We start from the raw sequence: 26,133 nt of genomic DNA, 5'->3' as shown, positions 1-26,133 counted from the left end.
TTAAAAAAGTCATGTGTGTGATTAGGCAACCCCCAAAGAGGCCGACAAACCTGACTCAGTTACACCAGCTGTCAGGTGGAATGGGCCAAAATGTAGGAATATCAGTGCAGACATTTTGCTCATACACTAGTATGATTATCTGCCCAAAAGCCTAGCTCCCGGTCCCTCCCTCACCTCTCCTTCTCTGCTAGGATAAGTTTGGTGAGATATGCATGCAGCTTGTTCTCCTGGTTGATGCGCTTCTCCTCAATGCTATTCCAGCGCTTCTTCTTAGCGACCCGCAGGGCACTCGGGATGTCGTCTCCAAAGTTCAGTCTCTGCTCCTTGGCCAGATTGTAAGCTGCCGACAGAAAAGGTCCAGACATGAATGTAATACTGCCTCAGAGATGCCTAGTACTGGGTATAGTTAGAATGTTGACAGCATTATAAATTGCAACTGCACATCTACAGTGCATTCAGAAAGTATTCAGACCCCTTCACTTTTTCCACATTGTTATGTTACAGCGTAACTAACAATATATTAATACATTTTTCCCCTCAATCTACACACAACACCCCATAATGACACAACAAAAACAGGTTTAGAAATGTTTGCAAAAACAGAAATACCTTATTTACATAAGTATTCAGACCATTTGCTATGATACTGGAAATTGAGCTGAGGTGCATCCTGTTTCCATTGATCATCCTTGAGGTAGTTCTACAGCTTGAAGGCCTCTCAGACATGAGAAACAATATTTTCTGGGCTGATGAAACCAAGATTACACACTGGGACATGCCGTGCCATTATGCAGAATTTTATTGTACGGCCTTTTAACTTGCAGGGATGGACACTCCTGAATGTCTTAATTATAGGCTACCCCGACTTTGTCTCCTATTTCTATCATGTTAAATATTAACCACTATCAGTATCGACTGTGAGTAGGCATAATAATAACACTTATTCAACTGCCAATTTACTATTAGTTCCCTTCAGTAGGTATAACCTAACCCCTAAAGGTTTACCTTTATTTGCTTCCTCTGTAAACGCCGTCACGGCCATGTGGCTATTGCTAAGAATCATTAGTAACAATTGATAACATAATAAAAGGCTAATTAAATCGTTTATGGAGCGGAACACTGATTAAGACAGCAGTTTGAACCCGATGTATGGCACCATACTTGGCTGTGTCATCACCCAGTTCCATGGTTGGTGCAGGCAATAGATGTTGTACACTATTCTCTATGTACACAAATATTCCAACATTACCACAGGTTAAATAAGTGAGTGTGGCAATTTTTAGAATGAATCAAACCACTGTTTACTTTCTTTCATGCCGAAAGGTTCTCCAAGCTATTTTTTTATGATTCATAAATACTTTCCTAACCCTAAATGTAAAAAAAATACTCTGATCTTGTACAAGGTACAAGATCAGAGTATTTTTTTAAAATCTACCAACTGGTGTTGAAACGGAGACAAATATGCATATATTTAGATATCTTTCCTTCATTGATCCATAATATTCTGAACCCGTTCTCTCAATATATTCTATTGAGTCTGTTGACAAAAACCAAAGTGAAAAGGTGTACTGTATTTAAAGGGATGACTTATTAAGACAAATGTACTGAAAACCCTATTGAATAAAAACTCCACGAGAACATCTGTTGGCCAGCCAGTGGGAAGGTTTCTAGCAGTTCAATTACACTTATTTGGCGTGCGCAAGTGAACCACGCCTACAAAGCCTGTTACGCACCTTAATAAGGTTACTCTGAATACCAACTACTAAAAAGTATATAGGAAAGGCGTAATTTCCTAAATCGGACCCTTAGTGAATACAGGCCCAAACTTAATCTGTGTCTAGGAAACTGGCCTTGAGGGTTGGTCCTGACCTCTCTGCAGGTTGCCGATGGCCTCGTTGTAGTTCTCCAGCTCCAGGTGACACTGGCACAGGAAGAAGTGGGCTTTGACAGAATGGAGGTCCAGTTCCAGCGCGTGCTTGCAGTCCGCCAGGGCTTTGTCGTTCTGCTTGCAGCTTCACTTGGCACAGAGTACGGTTGGTGTAGTACACCGCCACTGAGGGGTTACGGTTCTGTTGGCAAGATGTATACACACACACAGGTGCAACCACGCATGTTAGGCCTACATATTGCACAAGCTATTTTTGTAAGAGTGCATCAGACCAAGCTACTTCTATTCTGACATCTATTCAGAGTAGGTGAATAGGACAGTGTCAATATCTCATATCATATAGACTTTCAGTCATCTGAAAAGGTGTAGACATTTTACATCATCATTCCCCTTAAGAGCAGTAGCTTGCTACTCACTATGGTTTTGCTGTAGCAGGTGGCAGCTTCCTGGTACTTGCGGCAGAGGAACAGTCGGTTGCCCTGCTCCTTCAGCTCCTGTGCTGTGGAACTCTTCTCTGGGCTGCTAGCCATCTTCTCTGGTGGCTCTGCAGCGCCCGCTGCGCACTGTTTCCCTATCCTGTTCCCCGTCTCTCCGGCTGGCTAGCTGTCAGGTGAAAGAATGGCCCTGTTCTTTGTCTTCTCACAAACTAGAAAAGAAAGATAGGCAGCATCAGCAACAGTTGCTGCTGCGTGTGGTGAGGTGCTGTTGCAACTCATACATTGAGCCCTCACATTTCACTGGCTAGCTAGTTATGCATCAACATATGGTTGTGCAACTAAGATGCTGAAGTCAATGGTTGAGACGGATTAAAACCAGTCATTATCGGGCACACCACCTGGCCATGACCACACTGAAAGGACTGTATGTCAAAACTACGCTAACTAGCTAATGGCTGAAGTTGCGCCCTCCCTCAGTCCCTGTGTCACTACACAAAACAAGGTAGCTAGCTAGCTAGTTGCGTTGGTAAAGACCGTGGACTTTCCCCATTGGTTTGCTGATATGGTTTACTGAGTCAAACGTCTGCTACAATGCAACGTCCAAATCCCACAGCTAAGCAACGATGCTAACGTTAGCCCAATAGTGGAATTAAACTTAGCCTAGCGTTACTCCTTTGTCCAATGACCTTAGGTACATGTTATATTTAAAGGGAGAATTAGCTCTGGAAGCCATCTAAACGTGAATCGATTCTCAGTTGCAGTAACGTTACGGTTCTTGAAATAAATCCCTCTAGGTTCATATCACATCAAAATAATTTCACTAATGCAAACGGTCTTAACCGGTTAACACAGAACAGTATTTTTCAGTAACAACACGTTTGTGGCGTCTGTCTTCACACAGCAGGCGTATTCGGAGAAACAGATTGCTAATTAGCTCAGGTAGTCCACTCTGTCTTCCGTAAATAAGCGCTGTGAGATGGAAATATGGTCGTGTGGGAACCCCAGCCCTATAAAGCTGTGTATCAATTTAAATTTTAGTTTTTTGAAAATGGGTTATCACGGATATGAAAGATAAGGTCATTACGCCTCCAAAAACATATCGCTAGCGAAGCTTGTATGTCTAATGTAACGTTATCTCATGATGACAAAGTCAAGCGTTAGCTAACAGCTAGCCTAGCTCAAATTTCGGTTATTAAACTAACGTTACCTAGCTACCGATTAGTGGTGAACTACACACAAAAACAAACATCTTTAACCTCACCCTTTCAAATGAATTTCATATACAGACGATTGATGTGCCAGTATATTTCAATTTCAAGTCTTAATTGATTTGCTTTTCCCATTGAACTGTTACTATACTATAACTATACTATAACAGAGAGCTAAGAGCTAGCTAGTTTGTTGTCATGCTGACGTCGGATATACGACGGAGCACCGCGAGGTAAGATTCAATAACAAAAAAGTTACCAATACCCCAAAACCAATCCTTACCATTAGTAGTTTTGTGGTAGAAATTGCCTCAAGGTCATATTACATCATGTTAACAAGTGTTTGAAATATTTTGGAAATGATGTTTTGCTGATAAAATACTGTAACGACCTTGCGTTTATAAGCGCGGAAATCGACTCTGCCGCACGATCACCTCCGCGCGCTATGCAAACATGCAATTTCACTAGAGGCACGCATTTCCCAAAGTGTTTGAAATCTTTTGGAAATTATGCTTTGCCTGTTAAAATACGTAAAATTGATTTCCTCAAATATTATAAAATATCTCCGAGGTTGAAATTCTCCAAATGGCACTTCACTTCTGTTGTGTTGTAATTTTATGATAGAAATTGCCTAATGTTAATCACCAATGTCACTGACTAAAATGCATACAATTATTTCTATTATTATTGAAAAAGATCTCATGGTTGAAATTCTACAAATTATACCTCCATTCTGTCCTTTAGTAGTGTTTCTGTAGAAATTGCCACAAAAGTCATATTAAATCATGTTAATCACCAATGTTGGAAATCTGACTAAAAGGATATTTTCTGAGTAAAGTACACAAAATCGTGTAGTAGTTTTATGGTAGAAATATTCTCATGTTCACGAAAAGTGGTTGAAAACCTTTGGAAGTTATGTTGTTTTTTTCCCCCCTTTTCCCCCATGAACTGTAAATCAGTCATTTCTCCCAACAGATGTCAAAGAAAAGCTCTCTCTCACACACACACACACACACAGCAAGGATGGAGTGACAAAGTGCGGTGCTTAAAGACACACAGAGCCTGCAATGGCATTTCCATATTCTCTAGGCCGTTCCGAGTTCAAGGAGATGCCCCGCTTGACCGTAGCTCGCTCTGAGTGCAGCGACTGTGAAAAAAGTAGGCCCAAAATGAAGCCTGGCCCTAAATGTCATTTGCTTTTGGGTGACAGTGAGAGAACCGTTAGGGTGAGAAGCACAATTCGACATCAGGTACGTTCCTGAGGTCCTCCCGATCTGTGCAAGCCTAACCTTGACCGCGTGGCATTAACCCTTAACAGTAAAACAGTTTTTTTTTGATCTCACAGATTACAACGACATCTCTCCCCATAGGAATACATTGCCTGCTCCTCTAAAGTCAACCTGAAGCCTATGTGGGTTATGAATGCCTTATGAACCTGTCTTCAATGACAGTCCATCAGGACACTATGAGGTCTACCTGTGTCGATTCTAAGCTTCCTGAAGCAACCGGAAGTGGTTAAAATCACCCTAAACGTGTTTTTCCATACCCAACCAGCAGCTTGTGATAAATAGTGCATTCAACCCTGTGTAAATCGGTCAGTTCTTAACATAAACACTTAAAACTCAGGATTCTGTAAAGGCATACCCCAATGAGGATATGTGTTTACCTATAGCTTCCTGTGCCAACCGGAAGTGCCATAATTGGTGTCACAGGGGATGTTTCAAAGGGTTAAAAAAGTCAGATCTTTCCAAAACTTCATGTGTGTGATTAGGCAACCCCCATGAACTGTAAATCAGTCATTTTTCCCATAAAATTTCAAAGAAAAACTAAATCACACACAAGCACAGCTTGGAAGGAGGGACACATTGGGGTGCGTAGAGACATACACTGAGATATACATTAGTTAGCTTTGTTCGAGCTAAAAAAGAACCGTCAGAACTAGAGTTACGAAACTTTAGAAACCTGTTCTAGACCCCAGGTCGATAGTGCGTGGTGAGGTACGTGGCTCTAGAAGGTTCTCGGACCGAAAAAGTTGTGGGAAAATGGCGTAAGGACAACAAAGTCAAGGTATTGGGAGTTGTCATCACAGAGCCCTGACCTCAATCCTATAGAAAATGTGTGGGCAGAACTGAAAAAGCGTGTGCGAGCAAAGAGGCCGACAAACCTGACTCAGTTACACCAGCTGTCAGGTGGAATGGGCCAAAATGTAGGAATATCAGTGCAGACATTTTGCTCATACACTAGTATGATTATCTGCCCAAAAGCCTAGCTCCCGGTCCCTCCCTCACCTCTCCTTCTCTGCTAGGATAAGTTTGGTGAGATATGCATGCAGCTTGTTCTCCTGGTTGATGCGCTTCTCCTCAATGCTATTCCAGCGCTTCTTCTTAGCGACCCGCAGGGCACTCGGGATGTCGTCTCCAAAGTTCAGTCTCTGCTCCTTGGCCAGATTGTAAGCTGCCGACAGAAAAGGTCCAGACATGAATGTAATACTGCCTCAGAGATGCCTAGTACTGGGTATAGTTAGAATGTTGACAGCATTATAAATTGCACTCGACCCAATACTGCACATCTACAGTGCATTCAGAAAGTATTCAGACCCCTTCACTTTTTCCACATTGTTATGTTACAGCGTAACTAACAATATATTAATACATTTTCCCCCTCAATCTACACACAACACCCCATAATGACACAACAAAAACAGGTTTAGAAATGTTTGCAAAAACAGAAATACCTTATTTACATAAGTATTCAGACCATTTGCTATGATATTGGAAATTGAGCTGAGGTGCATCCTGTTTCCATTGATCATCCTTGAGGTAGTTCTACAACTTGAAGGCCTCTCAGACATGAGAAACAATATTTTCTGGGCTGATGAAACCAAGATTACACACTGGGACATGCCGTGCCATTATGCAGAATTTTATTGTACGGCCTTTTAACTTGCAGGGATGGACACTCCTGAATGTCTTAATTATAGGCTACCCCGACTTTGTCTCCTATTTCTATCATGTTAAATATTAACCACTATCAGTATCGACTGTGAGTAGGCATAATAATAACACTTATTCAACTGCCAATTTACTATTAGTTCCGTTTACCTTTATTTGCTTCCTCTGTAAACGCCGTCACGGCCATGTGGCTATTGCTAAGGATCATTAGTAACAATTGAAAACATAAAAAAATAAAAGGCTAATTAAATCGTTTATGGAGCAGAACACTGATTAAGACAGCAGTTTGAACCCGATGTATGGCACCATACTTGGCTGTGTCATCACCCAGTTCCATGGTTGGTGCAGGCAATAGATGTTGTACACTATTCTCTATGTACACAAATATTCCAACATTACCACAGGTTAAATAAGTGAGTGTGGCAATTTTTAGAATGAATCAAACCACTGTTTACTTTCTTTCATGCCGAAAGGTTCTCCAAGTTATTTTTTTATGATTCATAAATACTTTCCTAACCCTAAATTTAAAAAAAAAATACTCTGATCTTGTAGGTTACAAGATCAGAGTATTTTTTTTAAATCTACCAACTGGTGTTGAAACGGAGACAAATTTGCATATATTTAGATATCTTTCCTTCATTGATCCATAATATTCTGAACCCGTTCTCTCAATATATTCTATTGAGTCTGTTGACAAAAACCAAAGTGAAAAGGTGTACTGTATTTAAAGGGATGACTTATTAAGACAAATGTACTGAAAACCCTATTGAATAAAAACTCCACGAGAACATCTGTTGGCCAGCCAGTGGGAAGGTTTCTAGCAGTTCAATTACACTTATTTGGCGTGCGCAAGTGAACCACGCCTACAAAGCCTGTTACGCACCTTAATAAGGTTACTCTGAATACCAACTACTAAAAAGTATATAGGAAAGGCGTAATTTCCTAAATCGGACCCTTAGTGAATACAGGCCCAAACTTAATCTGTGTCTAGGAAACTGGCCTTGAGGGTTGGTCCTGACCTCTCTGCAGGTTGCCGATGGCCTCGTTGTAGTTCTCCAGCTCCAGGTGACACTGGCACAGGAAGAAGTGGGCTTTGACAGAATGGGGGTCCAGTTCCAGCGCGTGCTTGCAGTCCGCCAGGGCTTTGTCGTTCTGCTTGCAGCTTCACTTGGCACAGAGTACGGTTGGTGTAGTACACCGCCACTGAGGGGTTACGGTTCTGTTGGCAAGTATACACACGGTTCTGTTGGCAAGATGTATACACACACACAGGTGCAACCACGCACGTTAGGCCTACATATTGCACAAGCTATTTTTGTAAGAGTGCATCAGACCAAGCTACTTCTATTCTGACATCTATTCAGAGTAGGTGAATAGGACAGTGTCAATATCTCATATCATATAGACTTTCAGTCATCTGAAAAGGTGTAGACATTTTACATCATCATTCCCCTTAAGAGCAGTAGCTTGCTACTCACTATGGTTTTGCTGTAGCAGGTGGCAGCTTCCTGGTACTTGCGGCAGAGGAACAGTCGGTTGCCCTGCTCCTTCAGCTCCTGTGCTGTGGAACTCTTCTCTGGGCTGCTAGCCATCTTCTCTGGTGGCTCTGCAGCGCCCGCTGCGCACTGTTTCCCTATCCTCTTCCCCGTCTCTCCGGCTGGCTAGCTGTCAGGTGAAAGAATGGCCCTGTTCTTTGTCTTCTCACAAACTAGAAAAGAAAGATAGGCAGCATCAGCAACAGTTGCTGCTGCGTGTGGTGAGGTGCTGTTGCAACTCATACATTGAGCCCTCACATTTCACTGGCTAGCTAGTTATGCATCAACATATGGTTGTGCAACTAAGATGCTGAAGTCAATGGTTGAGACTCATTATCGGGCACACCACCTGGCCATGACCACACTGAAAGGACTGTATGTCAAAACTACGCTAACTAGCTAATGGCTGACGTTGCGCCCTCCCTCAGTCCCTGTGTCACTACACAAAACAAGGTAGCTAGCTAGCTAGTTGCGTTGGTAAAGACCGTGGACTTTCCCCATTGGTTTGCTGATATGGTTTACTGAGTCAAACTTCTGCTACAATGCAACGTCCAAATCCCACAGCTAAGCAACGATGCTAACGTTAGCCCAATAGTGGAATTAAACTTAGCCTAGCGTTACTCCTTTGTCCAATGACCTTAGGTACATGTTATATTTAAAGGGAGAATTAGCTCTGGAAGCCATCTAAACGTGAATCGATTCTCAGTTGCAGTAACGTTACGGTTCTTGAAATAAATCCCTCTAGGTTCATTTCACATCAAAATAATTTCACTAATGAAAAAAAATACACACCTACTGTACACGGTCTTAACCGGTTAACACAGAACAGTATTTTTCAGTAACAACACGTTTGTGGCGTCTTTCACACAGCAGGCGTATTCGGAGAAACAGATTGCTAATTAGCTCAGGTAGTCCACTCTGTCTTCCGTAAATAAGCGCTGTGAGATGGAAATATGGTCGTGTGGGAACCCCAGCCCTATAAAGCTGTGTATCAATTTAAATTTTAGTTTTTTGAAAATGGGTTATCACGGATATGAAAGATAAGGTCATTACGCCTCCAAAAACATATCGCTAGCGAAGCTTGTATGTCTAATGTAACGTTATCTCATGATGACAAAGTCAAGCGTTAGCTAACAGCTAGCCTAGCTCAAATTTCGGTTATTAAACTAACGTTACCTAGCTACCGATTAGTGGTGAACTACACACAAAAACAAACATCTTTAACCTCACCCTTTCAAATGAATTTCATATACAGACGATTGATGTGCCAGTATATTTCAATTTCAAGTCTTAATTGATTTGCTTTTCCCATTGAACTGTTACTATACTATAACTATACTATAACAGAGAGCTAAGAGCTAGCTAGTTTGTTGTCATGCTGACGTCGGATATACGACGGAGCACCGCGAGGTAAGATTCAATAACAAAAAAGTTACCAATACCCCAAAACCAATCCTTACCATTAGTAGTTTTGTGGTAGAAATTGCCTCAAGGTCATATTACATCATGTTAACAAGTGTTTGAAATATTTTGGAAATGATGTTTTGCTGATAAAATACTGTAACGACCTTGCGTTTATAAGCGCGGAAATCGACTCTGCCGCACGATCACCTCCGCGCGCTATGCAAACATGCAATTTCACTAGAGGCACGCATTTCCCAAAGTGTTTGAAATCTTTTGGAAATTATGCTTTGCCTGTTAAAATACGTAAAATTGATTTCCTCAAATATTATAAAATATCTCCGAGGTTGAAATTCTCCAAATGGCACTTCACTTCTGTTGTGTTGTAATTTTATGATAGAAATTGCCTAATGTTAATCACCAATGTCACTGACTAAAATGCATACAATTATTTCTATTATTATTGAAAAAGATCTCATGGTTGAAATTCTACAAATTATACCTCCATTCTGTCCTTTAGTAGTGTTTCTGTAGAAATTGCCACAAAAGTCATATTAAATCATGTTAATCACCAATGTTGGAAATCTGACTAACAGGATATTTTCTGAGTAAAGTACACAAAATCGTGTAGTAGTTTTATGGTAGAAATATTCTCATGTTCACGAAAAGTGGTTGAAAACCTTTGGAAGTTATGTTGTTTTTTTCCCCCCTTTTCCCCCATGAACTGTAAATCAGTCATTTCTCCCAACAGATGTCAAAGAAAAGCTCTCTCTCACACACACACACACACACACACAGCAAGGATGGAGTGACAAAGTGCGGTGCTTAAAGACACACACAGCCTGCAATGTCATTTCCATATTCTCTAGGCCGTTCCGAGTTCAAGGAGATGCCCCGCTTGACCGTAGCTCGCTCTGAGTGCAGCGACCGTGAAAAAAGTAGGCCCAAAATGAAGCCTGGCCCTAAATGTCATTTGCTTTTGGGTGACAGTGAGAGAACCGTTAGGGTGAGAAGCACAATTCGACATCAGGTACGTTCCTGAGGTCCTCCCGATCTGTGCAAGCCTAACCTTGACCGCGTGGCATTAACCCTTAACAGTAAAACAGTTTTTTTTTGATCTCACAGATTACAACGACATCTCTCCCCATAGGAATACATTGCCTGCTCCTCTAAAGTCAACCTGAAGCCTATGTGGGTTATGAATGCCTTATGAACCTGTCTTCAATGACAGTCCATCAGGACACTATGAGGTCTACCTGTGTCGATTCTAAGCTTCCTGAAGCAACCGGAAGTGGTTAAAATCACCCTAAACGTGTTTTTCCATACCCAACCAGCAGCTTGTGATAAATAGTGCATTCAACCCTGTGTAAATCGGTCAGTTCTTAACATAAACACTTAAAACTCAGGATTCTGTAAAGGCATACCCCAATGAGGATATGTGTTTACCTATAGCTTCCTGTGCCAACCGGAAGTGCCATAATTGGTGTCACAGGGGATGTTTCAAAGGGTTAAAAAAGTCAGATCTTTCCAAAACTTCATGTGTGTGATTAGGCAACCCCCATGAACTGTAAATCAGTCATTTTTCCCATAAAATTTCAAAGAAAAACTAAATCACACACAAGCACAGCTTGGAAGGAGGGACACATTGGGGTGCGTAGAGACATACACTGAGATATACATTAGTTAGCTTTGTTCGAGCTAAAAAAGAACCGTCAGAACTAGAGTTACGAAACTTTAGAAACCTGTTCTAGACCCCAGGTCGATAGTGCGTGGTGAGGTACGTGGCTCTAGAAGGTTCTCGGACCGAAAAAGTTGTGGGAAAATGGCGTAAGGACAACAAAGTCAAGGTATTGGGAGTTGTCATCACAGAGCCCTGACCTCAATCCTATAGAAAATGTGTGGGCAGAACTGAAAAAGCGTGTGCGAGCAAAGAGGCCGACAAACCTGACTCAGTTACACCAGCTGTCAGGTGGAATGGGCCAAAATGTAGGAATATCAGTGCAGACATTTTGCTCATACACTAGTATGATTATCTGCCCAAAAGCCTAGCTCCCGGTCCCTCCCTCACCTCTCCTTCTCTGCTAGGATAAGTTTGGTGAGATATGCATGCAGCTTGTTCTCCTGGTTGATGCGCTTCTCCTCAATGCTATTCCAGCGCTTCTTCTTAGCGACCCGCAGGGCACTCGGGATGTCGTCTCCAAAGTTCAGTCTCTGCTCCTTGGCCAGATTGTAAGCTGCCGACAGAAAAGGTCCAGACATGAATGTAATACTGCCTCAGAGATGCCTAGTACTGGGTATAGTTAGAATGTTGACAGCATTATAAATTGCACTCGACCCAATACTGCACATCTACAGTGCATTCAGAAAGTATTCAGACCCCTTCACTTTTTCCACATTGTTATGTTACAGCGTAACTAACAATATATTAATACATTTTCCCCCTCAATCTACACACAACACCCCATAATGACACAACAAAAACAGGTTTAGAAATGTTTGCAAAAACAGAAATACCTTATTTACATAAGTATTCAGACCATTTGCTATGATATTGGAAATTGAGCTGAGGTGCATCCTGTTTCCATTGATCATCCTTGAGGTAGTTCTACAACTTGAAGGCCTCTCAGACATGAGAAACAATATTTTCTGGGCTGATGAAACCAAGATTACACACTGGGACATGCCGTGCCATTATGCAGAATTTTATTGTACGGCCTTTTAACTTGCAGGGATGGACACTCCTGAATGTCTTAATTATAGGCTACCCCGACTTTGTCTCCTATTTCTATCATGTTAAATATTAACCACTATCAGTATCGACTGTGAGTAGGCATAATAATAACACTTATTCAACTGCCAATTTACTATTAGTTCCGTTTACCTTTATTTGCTTCCTCTGTAAACGCCGTCACGGCCATGTGGCTATTGCTAAGGATCATTAGTAACAATTGATAACATAAAAAAATAAAAGGCTAATTAAATCGTTTATGGAGCAGAACACTGATTAAGACAGCAGTTTGAACCCGATGTATGGCACCATACTTGGCTGTGTCATCACCCAGTTCCATGGTTGGTGCAGGCAATAGATGTTGTACACTATTCTCTATGTACACAAATATTCCAACATTACCACAGGTTAAATAAGTGAGTGTGGCAATTTTTAGAATGAATCAAACCACTGTTTACTTTCTTTCATGCCGAAAGGTTCTCCAAGTTATTTTTTTATGATTCATAAATACTTTCCTAACCCTAAATTTAAAAAAAAAATACTCTGATCTTGTAGGTTACAAGATCAGAGTATTTTTTTTAAATCTACCAACTGGTGTTGAAACGGAGACAAATTTGCATATATTTAGATATCTTTCCTTCACTGATCCATAATATTCTGAACCCGTTCTCTCAATATATTCTATTGAGTCTGTTGACAAAAACCAAAGTGAAAAGGTGTACTGTATTTAAAGGGATGACTTATTAAGACAAATGTACTGAAAACCCTATTGAATAAAAACTCCACGAGAACATCTGTTGGCCAGCCAGTGGGAAGGTTTCTAGCAGTTCAATTACACTTATTTGGCGTGCGCAAGTGAACCACGCCTACAAAGCCTGTTACGCACCTTAATAAGGTTACTCTGAATACCAACTACTAAAAAGTATATAGGAAAGGCGTAATTTCCTAAATCGGACCCTTAGTGAATACAGGCCCAAACTTAATCTGTGTCTAGGAAACTGGCCTTGAGGGTTGGTCCTGACCTCTCTGCAGGTTGCCGATGGCCTCGTTGTAGTTCTCCAGCTCCAGGTGACACTGGCACAGGAAGAAGTGGGCTTTGACAGAATGGGGGTCCAGTTCCAGCGCGTGCTTGCAGTCCGCCAGGGCTTTGTCGTTCTGCTTGCAGCTTCACTTGGCACAGAGTACGGTTGGTGTAGTACACCGCCACTGAGGGGTTACGGTTCTGTTGGCAAGTATACACACGGTTCTGTTGGCAAGATGTATACACACACACAGGTGCAACCACGCACGTTAGGCCTACATATTGCACAAGCTATTTTTGTAAGAGTGCATCAGACCAAGCTACTTCTATTCTGACATCTATTCAGAGTAGGTGAATAGGACAGTGTCAATATCTCATATCATATAGACTTTCAGTCATCTGAAAAGGTGTAGACATTTTACATCATCATTCCCCTTAAGAGCAGTAGCTTGCTACTCACTATGGTTTTGCTGTAGCAGGTGGCAGCTTCCTGGTACTTGCGGCAGAGGAACAGTCGGTTGCCCTGCTCCTTCAGCTCCTGTGCTGTGGAACTCTTCTCTGGGCTGCTAGCCATCTTCTCTGGTGGCTCTGCAGCGCCCGCTGCGCACTGTTTCCCTATCCTCTTCCCCGTCTCTCCGGCTGGCTAGCTGTCAGGTGAAAGAATGGCCCTGTTCTTTGTCTTCTCACAAACTAGAAAAGAAAGATAGGCAGCATCAGCAACAGTTGCTGCTGCGTGTGGTGAGGTGCTGTTGCAACTCATACATTGAGCCCTCACATTTCACTGGCTAGCTAGTTATGCATCAACATATGGTTGTGCAACTAAGATGCTGAAGTCAATGGTTGAGACTCATTATCGGGCACACCACCTGGCCATGACCACACTGAAAGGACTGTATGTCAAAACTACGCTAACTAGCTAATGGCTGACGTTGCGCCCTCCCTCAGTCCCTGTGTCACTACACAAAACAAGGTAGCTAGCTAGCTAGTTGCGTTGGTAAAGACCGTGGACTTTCCCCATTGGTTTGCTGATATGGTTTACTGAGTCAAACTTCTGCTACAATGCAACGTCCAAATCCCACAGCTAAGCAACGATGCTAACGTTAGCCCAATAGTGGAATTAAACTTAGCCTAGCGTTACTCCTTTGTCCAATGACCTTAGGTACATGTTATATTTAAAGGGAGAATTAGCTCTGGAAGCCATCTAAACGTGAATCGATTCTCAGTTGCAGTAACGTTACGGTTCTTGAAATAAATCCCTCTAGGTTCATTTCACATCAAAATAATTTCACTAATGAAAAAAAATACACACCTACTGTACACGGTCTTAACCGGTTAACACAGAACAGTATTTTTCAGTAACAACACGTTTGTGGCGTCTGTCTTCACACAGCAGGCGTATTCGGAGAAACAGATTGCTAATTAGCTCAGGTAGTCCACTCTGTCTTCCGTAAATAAGCGCTGTGAGATGGAAATATGGTCGTGTGGGAACCCCAGCCCTATAAAGCTGTGTATCAATTTAAATTTTAGTTTTTTGAAAATGGGTTATCACGGATATGAAAGATAAGGTCATTACGCCTCCAAAAACATATCGCTAGCGAAGCTTGTATGTCTAATGTAACGTTATCTCATGATGACAAAGTCAAGCGTTAGCTAACAGCTAGCCTAGCTCAAATTTCGGTTATTAAACTAACGTTACCTAGCTACCGATTAGTGGTGAACTACACACAAAAACAAACATCTTTAACCTCACCCTTTCAAATGAATTTCATATACAGACGATTGATGTGCCAGTATATTTCAATTTCAAGTCTTAATTGATTTGCTTTTCCCATTGAACTGTTACTATACTATAACTATACTATAACAGAGAGCTAAGAGCTAGCTAGTTTGTTGTCATGCTGACGTCGGATATACGACGGAGCACCGCGAGGTAAGATTCAATAACAAAAAAGTTACCAATACCCCAAAACCAATCCTTACCATTAGTAGTTTTGTGGTAGAAATTGCCTCAAGGTCATATTACATCATGTTAACAAGTGTTTGAAATATTTTGGAAATGATGTTTTGCTGATAAAATACTGTAACGACCTTGCGTTTATAAGCGCGGAAATCGACTCTGCCGCACGATCACCTCCGCGCGCTATGCAAACATGCAATTTCACTAGAGGCACGCATTTCCCAAAGTGTTTGAAATCTTTTGGAAATTATGCTTTGCCTGTTAAAATACGTAAAATTGATTTCCTCAAATATTATAAAATATCTCCGAGGTTGAAATTCTCCAAATGGCACTTCACTTCTGTTGTGTTGTAATTTTATGATAGAAATTGCCTAATGTTAATCACCAATGTCACTGACTAAAATGCATACAATTATTTCTATTATTATTGAAAAAGATCTCATGGTTGAAATTCTACAAATTATACCTCCATTCTGTCCTTTAGTAGTGTTTCTGTAGAAATTGCCACAAAAGTCATATTAAATCATGTTAATCACCAATGTTGGAAATCTGACTAAAAGGATATTTTCTGAGTAAAGTACACAAAATCGTGTAGTAGTTTTATGGTAGAAATATTCTCATGTTCACGAAAAGTGGTTGAAAACCTTTGGAAGTTATGTTGTTTTTTTCCCCCCTTTTCCCCCATGAACTGTAAATCAGTCATTTCTCCCAACAGATGTCAAAGAAAAGCTCTCTCTCACACACACACACACACACACACACAGCAAGGATGGAGTGACAAAGTGCGGTGCTTAAAGACACACACAGCCTGCAATGTCATTTCCATATTCTCTAGGCCGTTCCGAGTTCAAGGAGATGCCCCGCTTGACCGTAGCTCGCTCTGAGTGCAGCGACCGTGAAAAAAGTAGGCCCAAAATGAAGCCTGGCCCTAAATGTCATTTGCTTTTGGGTGACAGTGAGAGAACCGTTAGGGTGAGAAGCACAATTCGACATCAGGTACGTTCCTGAGGTCCTCCCGATCTGTGCAAGCCTAACCTTGACCGCGTGGCATTAACCCTTAACAGTAAAACAGTTTTTTTTTGATCTCACAGATTACAACGACATCTCTCCCCATAGGAATACATTGCCTGCTCCTCTAAAGTCAACCTGAAGCCTATGTGGGTTATGAATGCCTTATGAACCTGTCTTCAATGACAGTCCATCAGGACACTATGAGGTCTACCTGTGTCGATTCTAAGCTTCCTGAAGCAACCGGAAGTGGTTAAAATCACCCTAAACGTGTTTTTCCATACCCAACCAGCAGCTTGTGATAAATAGTGCATTCAACCCTGTGTAAATCGGTCAGTTCTTAACATAAACACTTAAAACTCAGGATTCTGTAAAGGCATACCCCAATGAGGATATGTGTTTACCTATAGCTTCCTGTGCCAACCGGAAGTGCCATAATTGGTGTCACAGGGGATGTTTCAAAGGGTTAAAAAAGTCAGATCTTTCCAAAACTTCATGTGTGTGATTAGGCAACCCCCATGAACTGTAAATCAGTCATTTTTCCCATAAAATTTCAAAGAAAAACTAAATCACACACAAGCACAGCTTGGAAGGAGGGACACATTGGGGTGCGTAGAGACATACACTGAGATATACATTAGTTAGCTTTGTTCGAGCTAAAAAAGAACCGTCAGAACTAGAGTTACGAAACTTTAGAAACCTGTTCTAGACCCCAGGTCGATAGTGCGTGGTGAGGTACGTGGCTCTAGAAGGTTCTCGGACCGAAAAAGTTGTGGGAAAATGGCGTAAGGACAACAAAGTCAAGGTATTGGGAGTTGTCATCACAGAGCCCTGACCTCAATCCTATAGAAAATGTGTGGGCAGAACTGAAAAAGCGTGTGCGAGCAAAGAGGCCGACAAACCTGACTCAGTTACACCAGCTGTCAGGTGGAATGGGCCAAAATGTAGGAATATCAGTGCAGACATTTTGCTCATACACTAGTATGATTATCTGCCCAAAAGCCTAGCTCCCGGTCCCTCCCTCACCTCTCCTTCTCTGCTAGGATAAGTTTGGTGAGATATGCATGCAGCTTGTTCTCCTGGTTGATGCGCTTCTCCTCAATGCTATTCCAGCGCTTCTTCTTAGCGACCCGCAGGGCACTCGGGATGTCGTCTCCAAAGTTCAGTCTCTGCTCCTTGGCCAGATTGTAAGCTGCCGACAGAAAAGGTCCAGACATGAATGTAATACTGCCTCAGAGATGCCTAGTACTGGGTATAGTTAGAATGTTGACAGCATTATAAATTGCACTCGACCCAATACTGCACATCTACAGTGCATTCAGAAAGTATTCAGACCCCTTCACTTTTTCCACATTGTTATGTTACAGCGTAACTAACAATATATTAATACATTTTCCCCCTCAATCTACACACAACACCCCATAATGACACAACAAAAACAGGTTTAGAAATGTTTGCAAAAACAGAAATACCTTATTTACATAAGTATTCAGACCATTTGCTATGATATTGGAAATTGAGCTGAGGTGCATCCTGTTTCCATTGATCATCCTTGAGGTAGTTCTACAACTTGAAGGCCTCTCAGACATGAGAAACAATATTTTCTGGGCTGATGAAACCAAGATTACACACTGGGACATGCCGTGCCATTATGCAGAATTTTATTGTACGGCCTTTTAACTTGCAGGGATGGACACTCCTGAATGTCTTAATTATAGGCTACCCCGACTTTGTCTCCTATTTCTATCATGTTAAATATTAACCACTATCAGTATCGACTGTGAGTAGGCATAATAATAACACTTATTCAACTGCCAATTTACTATTAGTTCCGTTTACCTTTATTTGCTTCCTCTGTAAACGCCGTCACGGCCATGTGGCTATTGCTAAGGATCATTAGTAACAATTGATAACATAAAAAAATAAAAGGCTAATTAAATCGTTTATGGAGCAGAACACTGATTAAGACAGCAGTTTGAACCCGATGTATGGCACCATACTTGGCTGTGTCATCACCCAGTTCCATGGTTGGTGCAGGCAATAGATGTTGTACACTATTCTCTATGTACACAAATATTCCAACATTACCACAGGTTAAATAAGTGAGTGTGGCAATTTTTAGAATGAATCAAACCACTGTTTACTTTCTTTCATGCCGAAAGGTTCTCCAAGTTATTTTTTTATGATTCATAAATACTTTCCTAACCCTAAATTTAAAAAAAAAATACTCTGATCTTGTAGGTTACAAGATCAGAGTATTTTTTTTAAATCTACCAACTGGTGTTGAAACGGAGACAAATTTGCATATATTTAGATATCTTTCCTTCACTGATCCATAATATTCTGAACCCGTTCTCTCAATATATTCTATTGAGTCTGTTGACAAAAACCAAAGTGAAAAGGTGTACTGTATTTAAAGGGATGACTTATTAAGACAAATGTACTGAAAACCCTATTGAATAAAAACTCCACGAGAACATCTGTTGGCCAGCCAGTGGGAAGGTTTCTAGCAGTTCAATTACACTTATTTGGCGTGCGCAAGTGAACCACGCCTACAAAGCCTGTTACGCACCTTAATAAGGTTACTCTGAATACCAACTACTAAAAAGTATATAGGAAAGGCGTAATTTCCTAAATCGGACCCTTAGTGAATACAGGCCCAAACTTAATCTGTGTCTAGGAAACTGGCCTTGAGGGTTGGTCCTGACCTCTCTGCAGGTTGCCGATGGCCTCGTTGTAGTTCTCCAGCTCCAGGTGACACTGGCACAGGAAGAAGTGGGCTTTGACAGAATGGGGGTCCAGTTCCAGCGCGTGCTTGCAGTCCGCCAGGGCTTTGTCGTTCTGCTTGCAGCTTCACTTGGCACAGAGTACGGTTGGTGTAGTACACCGCCACTGAGGGGTTACGGTTCTGTTGGCAAGTATACACACGGTTCTGTTGGCAAGATGTATACACACACACAGGTGCAACCACGCACGTTAGGCCTACATATTGCACAAGCTATTTTTGTAAGAGTGCATCAGACCAAGCTACTTCTATTCTGACATCTATTCAGAGTAGGTGAATAGGACAGTGTCAATATCTCATATCATATAGACTTTCAGTCATCTGAAAAGGTGTAGACATTTTACATCATCATTCCCCTTAAGAGCAGTAGCTTGCTACTCACTATGGTTTTGCTGTAGCAGGTGGCAGCTTCCTGGTACTTGCGGCAGAGGAACAGTCGGTTGCCCTGCTCCTTCAGCTCCTGTGCTGTGGAACTCTTCTCTGGGCTGCTAGCCATCTTCTCTGGTGGCTCTGCAGCGCCCGCTGCGCACTGTTTCCCTATCCTCTTCCCCGTCTCTCCGGCTGGCTAGCTGTCAGGTGAAAGAATGGCCCTGTTCTTTGTCTTCTCACAAACTAGAAAAGAAAGATAGGCAGCATCAGCAACAGTTGCTGCTGCGTGTGGTGAGGTGCTGTTGCAACTCATACATTGAGCCCTCACATTTCACTGGCTAGCTAGTTATGCATCAACATATGGTTGTGCAACTAAGATGCTGAAGTCAATGGTTGAGACTCATTATCGGGCACACCACCTGGCCATGACCACACTGAAAGGACTGTATGTCAAAACTACGCTAACTAGCTAATGGCTGACGTTGCGCCCTCCCTCAGTCCCTGTGTCACTACACAAAACAAGGTAGCTAGCTAGCTAGTTGCGTTGGTAAAGACCGTGGACTTTCCCCATTGGTTTGCTGATATGGTTTACTGAGTCAAACTTCTGCTACAATGCAACGTCCAAATCCCACAGCTAAGCAACGATGCTAACGTTAGCCCAATAGTGGAATTAAACTTAGCCTAGCGTTACTCCTTTGTCCAATGACCTTAGGTACATGTTATATTTAAAGGGAGAATTAGCTCTGGAAGCCATCTAAACGTGAATCGATTCTCAGTTGCAGTAACGTTACGGTTCTTGAAATAAATCCCTCTAGGTTCATTTCACATCAAAATAATTTCACTAATGAAAAAAAATACACACCTACTGTACACGGTCTTAACCGGTTAACACAGAACAGTATTTTTCAGTAACAACACGTTTGTGGCGTCTGTCTTCACACAGCAGGCGTATTCGGAGAAACAGATTGCTAATTAGCTCAGGTAGTCCACTCTGTCTTCCGTAAATAAGCGCTGTGAGATGGAAATATGGTCGTGTGGGAACCCCAGCCCTATAAAGCTGTGTATCAATTTAAATTTTAGTTTTTTGAAAATGGGTTATCACGGATATGAAAGATAAGGTCATTACGCCTCCAAAAACATATCGCTAGCGAAGCTTGTATGTCTAATGTAACGTTATCTCATGATGACAAAGTCAAGCGTTAGCTAACAGCTAGCCTAGCTCAAATTTCGGTTATTAAACTAACGTTACCTAGCTACCGATTAGTGGTGAACTACACACAAAAACAAACATCTTTAACCTCACCCTTTCAAATGAATTTCATATACAGACGATTGATGTGCCAGTATATTTCAATTTCAAGTCTTAATTGATTTGCTTTTCCCATTGAACTGTTACTATACTATAACTATACTATAACAGAGAGCTAAGAGCTAGCTAGTTTGTTGTCATGCTGACGTCGGATATACGACGGAGCACCGCGAGGTAAGATTCAATAACAAAAAAGTTACCAATACCCCAAAACCAATCCTTACCATTAGTAGTTTTGTGGTAGAAATTGCCTCAAGGTCATATTACATCATGTTAACAAGTGTTTGAAATATTTTGGAAATGATGTTTTGCTGATAAAATACTGTAACGACCTTGCGTTTATAAGCGCGGAAATCGACTCTGCCGCACGATCACCTCCGCGCGCTATGCAAACATGCAATTTCACTAGAGGCACGCATTTCCCAAAGTGTTTGAAATCTTTTGGAAATTATGCTTTGCCTGTTAAAATACGTAAAATTGATTTCCTCAAATATTATAAAATATCTCCGAGGTTGAAATTCTCCAAATGGCACTTCACTTCTGTTGTGTTGTAATTTTATGATAGAAATTGCCTAATGTTAATCACCAATGTCACTGACTAAAATGCATACAATTATTTCTATTATTATTGAAAAAGATCTCATGGTTGAAATTCTACAAATTATACCTCCATTCTGTCCTTTAGTAGTGTTTCTGTAGAAATTGCCACAAAAGTCATATTAAATCATGTTAATCACCAATGTTGGAAATCTGACTAAAAGGATATTTTCTGAGTAAAGTACACAAAATCGTGTAGTAGTTTTATGGTAGAAATATTCTCATGTTCACGAAAAGTGGTTGAAAACCTTTGGAAGTTATGTTGTTTTTTTCCCCCCTTTTCCCCCATGAACTGTAAATCAGTCATTTCTCCCAACAGATGTCAAAGAAAAGCTCTCTCTCACACACACACACACACACACACACAGCAAGGATGGAGTGACAAAGTGCGGTGCTTAAAGACACACACAGCCTGCAATGTCATTTCCATATTCTCTAGGCCGTTCCGAGTTCAAGGAGATGCCCCGCTTGACCGTAGCTCGCTCTGAGTGCAGCGACCGTGAAAAAAGTAGGCCCAAAATGAAGCCTGGCCCTAAATGTCATTTGCTTTTGGGTGACAGTGAGAGAACCGTTAGGGTGAGAAGCACAATTCGACATCAGGTACGTTCCTGAGGTCCTCCCGATCTGTGCAAGCCTAACCTTGACCGCGTGGCATTAACCCTTAACAGTAAAACAGTTTTTTTTTGATCTCACAGATTACAACGACATCTCTCCCCATAGGAATACATTGCCTGCTCCTCTAAAGTCAACCTGAAGCCTATGTGGGTTATGAATGCCTTATGAACCTGTCTTCAATGACAGTCCATCAGGACACTATGAGGTCTACCTGTGTCGATTCTAAGCTTCCTGAAGCAACCGGAAGTGGTTAAAATCACCCTAAACGTGTTTTTCCATACCCAACCAGCAGCTTGTGATAAATAGTGCATTCAACCCTGTGTAAATCGGTCAGTTCTTAACATAAACACTTAAAACTCAGGATTCTGTAAAGGCATACCCCAATGAGGATATGTGTTTACCTATAGCTTCCTGTGCCAACCGGAAGTGCCATAATTGGTGTCACAGGGGATGTTTCAAAGGGTTAAAAAAGTCAGATCTTTCCAAAACTTCATGTGTGTGATTAGGCAACCCCCATGAACTGTAAATCAGTCATTTTTCCCATAAAATTTCAAAGAAAAACTAAATCACACACAAGCACAGCTTGGAAGGAGGGACACATTGGGGTGCGTAGAGACATACACTGAGATATACATTAGTTAGCTTTGTTCGAGCTAAAAAAGAACCGTCAGAACTAGAGTTACGAAACTTTAGAAACCTGTTCTAGACCCCAGGTCGATAGTGCGTGGTGAGGTACGTGGCTCTAGAAGGTTCTCGGACCGAAAAAGTTGTGGGAAAATGGCGTAAGGACAACAAAGTCAAGGTATTGGGAGTTGTCATCACAGAGCCCTGACCTCAATCCTATAGAAAATGTGTGGGCAGAACTGAAAAAGCGTGTGCGAGCAAAGAGGCCGACAAACCTGACTCAGTTACACCAGCTGTCAGGTGGAATGGGCCAAAATGTAGGAATATCAGTGCAGACATTTTGCTCATACACTAGTATGATTATCTGCCCAAAAGCCTAGCTCCCGGTCCCTCCCTCACCTCTCCTTCTCTGCTAGGATAAGTTTGGTGAGATATGCATGCAGCTTGTTCTCCTGGTTGATGCGCTTCTCCTCAATGCTATTCCAGCGCTTCTTCTTAGCGACCCGCAGGGCACTCGGGATGTCGTCTCCAAAGTTCAGTCTCTGCTCCTTGGCCAGATTGTAAGCTGCCGACAGAAAAGGTCCAGACATGAATGTAATACTGCCTCAGAGATGCCTAGTACTGGGTATAGTTAGAATGTTGACAGCATTATAAATTGCACTCGACCCAATACTGCACATCTACAGTGCATTCAGAAAGTATTCAGACCCCTTCACTTTTTCCACATTGTTATGTTACAGCGTAACTAACAATATATTAATACATTTTCCCCCTCAATCTACACACAACACCCCATAATGACACAACAAAAACAGGTTTAGAAATGTTTGCAAAAACAGAAATACCTTATTTACATAAGTATTCAGACCATTTGCTATGATATTGGAAATTGAGCTGAGGTGCATCCTGTTTCCATTGATCATCCTTGAGGTAGTTCTACAACTTGAAGGCCTCTCAGACATGAGAAACAATATTTTCTGGGCTGATGAAACCAAGATTACACACTGGGACATGCCGTGCCATTATGCAGAATTTTATTGTACGGCCTTTTAACTTGCAGGGATGGACACTCCTGAATGTCTTAATTATAGGCTACCCCGACTTTGTCTCCTATTTCTATCATGTTAAATATTAACCACTATCAGTATCGACTGTGAGTAGGCATAATAATAACACTTATTCAACTGCCAATTTACTATTAGTTCCGTTTACCTTTATTTGCTTCCTCTGTAAACGCCGTCACGGCCATGTGGCTATTGCTAAGGATCATTAGTAACAATTGATAACATAAAAAAATAAAAGGCTAATTAAATCGTTTATGGAGCAGAACACTGATTAAGACAGCAGTTTGAACCCGATGTATGGCACCATACTTGGCTGTGTCATCACCCAGTTCCATGGTTGGTGCAGGCAATAGATGTTGTACACTATTCTCTATGTACACAAATATTCCAACATTACCACAGGTTAAATAAGTGAGTGTGGCAATTTTTAGAATGAATCAAACCACTGTTTACTTTCTTTCATGCCGAAAGGTTCTCCAAGTTATTTTTTTATGATTCATAAATACTTTCCTAACCCTAAATTTAAAAAAAAATACTCTGATCTTGTAGGTTACAAGATCAGAGTATTTTTTTTAAATCTACCAACTGGTGTTGAAACGGAGACAAATTTGCATATATTTAGATATCTTTCCTTCATTGATCCATAATATTCTGAACCCGTTCTCTCAATATATTCTATTGAGTCTGTTGACAAAAACCAAAGTGAAAAGGTGTACTGTATTTAAAGGGATGACTTATTAAGACAAATGTACTGAAAACCCTATTGAATAAAAACTCCACGAGAACATCTGTTGGCCAGCCAGTGGGAAGGTTTCTAGCAGTTCAATTACACTTATTTGGCGTGCGCAAGTGAACCACGCCTACAAAGCCTGTTACGCACCTTAATAAGGTTACTCTGAATACCAACTACTAAAAAGTATATAGGAAAGGCGTAATTTCCTAAATCGGACCCTTAGTGAATACAGGCCCAAACTTAATCTGTGTCTAGGAAACTGGCCTTGAGGGTTGGTCCTGACCTCTCTGCAGGTTGCCGATGGCCTCGTTGTAGTTCTCCAGCTCCAGGTGACACTGGCACAGGAAGAAGTGGGCTTTGACAGAATGGGGGTCCAGTTCCAGCGCGTGCTTGCAGTCCGCCAGGGCTTTGTCGTTCTGCTTGCAGCTTCACTTGGCACAGAGTACGGTTGGTGTAGTACACCGCCACTGAGGGGTTACGGTTCTGTTGGCAAGTATACACACGGTTCTGTTGGCAAGATGTATACACACACACAGGTGCAACCACGCACGTTAGGCCTACATATTGCACAAGCTATTTTTGTAAGAGTGCATCAGACCAAGCTACTTCTATTCTGACATCTATTCAGAGTAGGTGAATAGGACAGTGTCAATATCTCATATCATATAGACTTTCAGTCATCTGAAAAGGTGTAGACATTTTACATCATCATTCCCCTTAAGAGCAGTAGCTTGCTACTCACTATGGTTTTGCTGTAGCAGGTGGCAGCTTCCTGGTACTTGCGGCAGAGGAACAGTCGGTTGCCCTGCTCCTTCAGCTCCTGTGCTGTGGAACTCTTCTCTGGGCTGCTAGCCATCTTCTCTGGTGGCTCTGCAGCGCCCGCTGCGCACTGTTTCCCTATCCTGTTCCCCGTCTCTCCGGCTGGCTAGCTGTCAGGTGAAAGAATGGCCCTGTTCTTTGTCTTCTCACAAACTAGAAAAGAAAGATAGGCAGCATCAGCAACAGTTGCTGCTGCGTGTGGTGAGGTGCTGTTGCAACTCATACATTGAGCCCTCACATTTCACTGGCTAGCTAGTTATGCATCAACATATGGTTGTGCAACTAAGATGCTGAAGTCAATGGTTGAGACTCATTATCGGGCACACCACCTGGCCATGACCACACTGAAAGGACTGTATGTCAAAACTACGCTAACTAGCTAATGGCTGACGTTGCGCCCTCCCTCAGTCCCTGTGTCACTACACAAAACAAGGTAGCTAGCTAGCTAGTTGCGTTGGTAAAGACCGTGGACTTTCCCCATTGGTTTGCTGATATGGTTTACTGAGTCAAACTTCTGCTACAATGCAACGTCCAAATCCCACAGCTAAGCAACGATGCTAACGTTAGCCCAATAGTGGAATTAAACTTAGCCTAGCGTTACTCCTTTGTCCAATGACCTTAGGTACATGTTATATTTAAAGGGAGAATTAGCTCTGGAAGCCATCTAAACGTGAATCGATTCTCAGTTGCAGTAACGTTACGGTTCTTGAAATAAATCCCTCTAGGTTCATTTCACATCAAAATAATTTCACTAATGAAAAAAAATGACATGAATGTCTAATGTAACGTTATCTCATGATGACAAAGTCAAGCGTTAGCTAACAGCTAGCCTAGCTCAAATTTCGGTTATTAAACTAACGTTACGTAGCTACCGATTAGTGGTGAACTACACACAAAAACAAACATCTTTAAAACCTCTTACTTCTACCCCCTCCTTTTTCGAACATTCTGTTAAAAATCGCGCAACTTTTCAGCGTCCTGCTACTCATGCCAGGAATATAGTATATGCATATGATTAGTATGTGTGGATAGAAAACACTGAAGTTTCTAAAACTGGTTAAATCACGGCTGTGACTATAACAGA

The 26,133-nt window shown here is 41.7% G+C and overlaps 3 long non-coding RNA genes across 11 annotated transcripts; all 3 read right to left on the bottom strand.

The window, feature by feature from the left end:
- Positions 1-7,488: 7,488 nt before the first annotated feature.
- LOC149974443 (uncharacterized) lies at positions 7,489-11,654 on the bottom strand. Of its 3 annotated transcripts, none has more exons than XR_016489420.1 (3): positions 11,489-11,654; positions 7,963-8,192; positions 7,489-7,727 (listed from the first exon to the last, which is right to left on the bottom strand). It is a non-coding gene; the product is annotated as an uncharacterized LOC149974443 (long non-coding RNA). The 3 variants fall into 3 exon arrangements; XR_016489421.1 differs by lacking the exon at positions 11,489-11,654 and adding an exon at positions 9,480-9,645 and having other exon boundaries at positions 7,504-7,727; XR_016489422.1 differs by lacking the exon at positions 11,489-11,654 and adding an exon at positions 9,250-9,413 and having other exon boundaries at positions 7,504-7,727.
- A 277-nt stretch (positions 11,655-11,931) lies between these two features.
- On the bottom strand, positions 11,932-17,328 carry LOC149974442 (uncharacterized). 4 transcript variants are annotated; one of them, XR_016489416.1, is made up of 3 exons: positions 17,161-17,328; positions 13,630-13,859; positions 11,932-13,394 (listed from the first exon to the last, which is right to left on the bottom strand). It is a non-coding gene; the product is annotated as an uncharacterized LOC149974442 (long non-coding RNA). The 4 variants fall into 4 exon arrangements; XR_016489418.1 differs by lacking the exon at positions 17,161-17,328 and adding an exon at positions 15,150-15,315; XR_016489417.1 differs by lacking the exon at positions 17,161-17,328 and adding an exon at positions 14,479-15,287.
- A 275-nt stretch (positions 17,329-17,603) lies between these two features.
- On the bottom strand, positions 17,604-24,713 carry LOC149974441 (uncharacterized). Of its 4 annotated transcripts, none has more exons than XR_016489423.1 (3): positions 22,833-24,713; positions 19,302-19,531; positions 17,604-19,066 (listed from the first exon to the last, which is right to left on the bottom strand). It is a non-coding gene; the product is annotated as an uncharacterized LOC149974441 (long non-coding RNA). The 4 variants fall into 4 exon arrangements; XR_016489425.1 differs by lacking the exon at positions 22,833-24,713 and adding an exon at positions 20,822-20,987; XR_016489424.1 differs by lacking the exon at positions 22,833-24,713 and adding an exon at positions 20,151-20,959.
- Between the last annotated feature and the right edge of the window lie 1,420 nt (positions 24,714-26,133).

Source organism: Oncorhynchus mykiss, chromosome 20, assembly GCF_057628025.1.
Source record: "Oncorhynchus mykiss isolate SJ-2025 chromosome 20, ASM5762802v1, whole genome shotgun sequence".
Classification (NCBI taxonomy): Eukaryota; Metazoa; Chordata; class Actinopteri; order Salmoniformes; family Salmonidae; genus Oncorhynchus; species Oncorhynchus mykiss.
Note: the sequence above shows the minus strand (reverse complement) of the source record. Positions and strands in the feature narration are given on the sequence as shown.